Source organism: Balaenoptera borealis (assembly GCF_965194805.1).
Source record: "Balaenoptera borealis genome assembly, chromosome: 13".
NCBI classification, from domain to species: Eukaryota; Metazoa; Chordata; class Mammalia; order Artiodactyla; family Balaenopteridae; genus Balaenoptera; species Balaenoptera borealis.
Window position 1 is genome coordinate 4691460 of NC_138870.1, and position 4189 is coordinate 4695648.

At 50.0% G+C, this 4189-nt stretch overlaps 1 long non-coding RNA gene across 3 annotated transcripts in view; it reads right to left on the reverse strand.

Moving 5' to 3' along the window:
- LOC309610271 overlaps positions 1-4189 on the reverse strand; it is a 156176-nt gene that overhangs the window by 127740 nt on the left and 24247 nt on the right. For all 3 annotated transcript variants that reach the window (XR_014233809.1, XR_014233810.1, XR_014233811.1), the window contains exon 2: positions 3131-3206. This is a non-coding gene — a long non-coding RNA (uncharacterized lncRNA). The remainder of the gene's footprint in view (positions 1-3130; positions 3207-4189) is intronic.

The following is a 4189-nucleotide window of genomic DNA, read 5'->3' on the forward strand; positions in this document are numbered from 1 at the left end:
TCCCCACCATCATCACCTCTTCCCCACCATCATCACCTCTTCCCCTCCAGCATCACCTCTTCCCCACCATCATCACCTCTTCCCCTCCATCATCACCTCTTCCCCACCATCATCACCTCTTCCCCTCCATCATCACCTCTTCCCCTCCAGCATCACCTCTTCCCCACCATCATCACCTCTTCCCCTCCATCATCACCTCTTCCCCACCATCATCACCTCTTCCCCACCATCATCACCTCTTCCCCTCCATCATCACCTCTTCCCCTCCATCATCACCTCTTCCCCACCATCATCACCTCTTCCCCACCATCATCACCTCTTCCCATCATCATCTCTTCTCCTTCATCATCACCTCTTCCCCACCATCATCATCTCTTCTCCTTCATCATCACCTCTTCCCCACCATCATCACCTCTTCCCCACCATCATCACCTCTTCCCCTCCAGCATCACCTCTTCCCCACCATCATCACCTCTTCCCCTCCATCATCACCTCTTCCCCACCATCATCACCTCTTCCCCACCATCATCACCTCTTCCCCTCCAGCATCACCTCTTCCCCTCCATCATCACCTCTTCCCCTCCATCATCACCTCTTCCCCACCATCATCACCTCTTCCCCACCATCATCACCTCTTCCCATCATCATCTCTTCTCCTTCATCATCACCTCTTCCCCTCCATCATCACCTCTTCCCCACCATCATCACCTCTTCCCCACCATCATCACCTCTTCCCCTCCAACATCACCTCTTCCCCTCCATCATCACCTCTTCCCCTCCATCATCACCTCTTCCCCACCATCATCACCTCTTCCCCACCATCATCACCTCTTCCCATCATCATCTCTTCTCCTTCATCATCACCTCTTCCCCACCATCATCACCTCTTCCCCACCATCATCACCTCTTCCCCTCCAGCATCACCTCTTCCCCACCATCATCACCTCTTCCCCTCCATCATCACCTCTTCCCCACCATCATCACCTCTTCCCCTCCATCATCACCTCTTCCCCTCCAGCATCACCTCTTCCCCACCATCATCACCTCTTCCCCTCCATCATCACCTCTTCCCCACCATCATCACCTCTTCCCCACCATCATCACCTCTTCCCCTCCAGCATCACCTCTTCCCCTCCATCATCACCTCTTCCCCTCCATCATCACCTCTTCCCCACCATCATCACCTCTTCCCCACCATCATCACCTCTTCCCATCATCATCTCTTCTCCTTCATCATCACCTCTTCCCCACCATCATCATCTCTTCTCCTTCATCATCACCTCTTCCCCACCATCATCACCTCTTCCCCACCATCATCACCTCTTCCCCTCCAGCATCACCTCTTCCCCACCATCATCACCTCTTCCCCTCCATCATCACCTCTTCCCCACCATCATCACCTCTTCCCCACCATCATCACCTCTTCCCCTCCAGCATCACCTCTTCCCCTCCATCACCTCTTCCCCTCCATCATCACCTCTTCCCCACCATCATCACCTCTTCCCCACCATCATCACCTCTTCCCATCATCATCTCTTCTCCTTCATCATCACCTCTTCCCCACCATCATCATCTCTTCTCCTTCATCATCACCTCTTCCCCACCATCATCACCTCTTCACCACCATCATCACCTCTTCCCCTCCAGCATCACCTCTTCCCCACCATCATCACCTCTTCCCCACCATCATCACCTCTTCCCCTCCAGCATCACCTCTTCCCCACCATCATCACCTCTTCCCATCATCATCTCTTCTCCTTCATCATCACCTCTTCCCCACCATCATCACCTCTTCCCATCATCATCTCTTCTCCTTCATCATCACCTCTTCCCCACCATCATCACCTCTTTCCATCATCACCTCTTCCCCACCATCATCACCTCTTCGCCACCATCATCACCTCTTCCCCTCCATCATCACCTCTTCCCCACCATCATCACTTCTTCCCCATCACTATCATATCCTCCCCACCATCATCATCCTAATTCAAGCTCCCAACATCTCTCACCTCCCAGCCTGTCTTCTCACTTCCACTCTGTTAACTCACGCCCCGCACCTCAGCTGGAAATATTTCTAAAATAAAAACTGGAACATCGAATCCTCCTCTTAAAACCCTCCCGTGGTTCCCCATCGCCCTCAGGATCAAGATTGAAGTCCCCAACATGTCCTTCAAGGCCCTGCAGCACCCGGGCCCTCCTCTCCTCCCAGCTCTCTTCCAGCCATGCTGGGTTCCTCTGGTTCCTTCAGTGTGCAGGAGGCTTCCTGCCACAGGGTTCGTGCACACGCCAGTGTGATCACCCGGCGGCACTCAGTTCAACTTGTAATTCTATGTGTATGGTGATTGTTTGATCAGTGACTGTTTAATTGATGGTTGTATCTGCCACTGGAGCGTAAGCTCTCTGAGGGCAGAGACCACAGTTAGTTTTACTCTCAGTTGCAGTGCCAGTGCTGGACAGAGTGCCTGGCCTATAGGAGATGATTAATAAATGTTTGCTGAACAAGCAAAGGAGTAAAGTAATGGAGCCAGTTCATGTCACAGATGCTTCATAGCTGGAAAGCACGGGGGCCAGATTAGGAGCCTGGGGCTTGGAAGGGCAGAGACTTGCCAGAGATCACATGGCTTGGCTATGTGGGGGAGCTGGGACTTGGTCTGAGTATCATCTCCCTTCCCTTTTATGTCATTTTGACTCAGCTATTTGGTGGTGGCAGTGGCAGTGGCTGTGGCAGTGGTGCTGGTGGTGTGTGTGTGTCTTTGGTGGAGCTGACAGCAGAGCCAGCTTCTAGATCACAGCTAAGGGAATGGTGCCCAGAAAAGTCTTTTGCCATGTGTACATCTCCCCACTGTAGCATCTTTTCTTTCTCCTTTAGAAATAACCATGATTGGTTCCCAGACAACACTGCTAATCTAAAGAAACAGTAGGTTCAACTTGAAAAAATATATTCCAGCTTTGGGAATGCATTTTTTTAGTCCAGTTAAAAATACAGGTTAAGACTACTACATACCAGAACAGACACTGAAATCAACAAAACATCAGAATAGATGACCACATTTTTTTACTAAATGGACACAGTAGATTCTGCATTTTGGTAGACAAGGCTATAGCTTGTGGTCTCGAAGTTCACACTTACCAGTAAGTTCTGGAGGGGAACTCTCCTGTTTACCCTTGGGCTGCTGGGCTCATCATAATCGATGCTCCATGAATATCTGTAGAATGAATAAGTGAATGGAACTTTCAATGGGCTGGAAAGAGTCCTGGATAGCAGAAGGAAAACCACAGTACCCAAAATGCTATAACCATCTGTTCTAGCATTTATTTGCTACCTCTTGGAAGGCCTATGATCTCCTAATACAATTGCCTAACAGAAACTGAAGACCAGAGATAAGTTTGGTCACCTTTTCACCATTTGAATGTAGGTAAGTTACCTAACCTGTCTGAGCTTCCACAGCCTCATCTGTTAAATGGGTACAATGATTCTTTACTCTCCTGAAGATAATTTTTTAATGAATTCAACCTAATATTTACCGAGTGGCAGGCACTGTGGTAGACACTGGGGATGTGGTACAAAAAAAAAAAAAAAACAGAACTGGTCTCTGTCCTTTCTAGTGGAGGAGACATTAAGCAAATAAGTACAAATAAACTTGTAAAATTACAGTTTAGGGTGTGTGCTGTGATGGAAAACCACAGGGTGCCATTAAGAGAGAATGGCAGTGGGGCCAATTCAGATCAGGGTGACATCTATGCTGAGACCTGAAGGATTCAGGAGTTGGCCAAGGGAGAGGCTGGGGTGGGGGGATGAAGGGAACAGCATGTGCAAAGGCCCTCCAGGGAGGAAAGAGGTGGGGGCGGGGGAAGGGGACAAGGCTGGGTGTGGAGGGAGTAACGGTGATGCTCCAAAGGTTTTAAGTGTGTGTGTGTGTGTGTGTGTGTGTGTGTGTGTGTGTGTGTGTGTGTGTGTGTGGCGGGGGGGGGGCGGGGGACGCGACTTGATTCCATTCATGTGTTAAGAAAAGCCCTTGGGCTGCCGGGTGGAAAGTGGTTTGGCCTGAGAACGAAAACCAGACCTCAATGTTCCTCGCGGTGTTGAGATAAGAACCAGAATCTTAGAGGTGACAGGGGCCCAAACCTCTCATTTTAAAGATGAGAAAAATCGGGAACCATAGTTGTGAAGAGACTCAGCCAGGCTCAC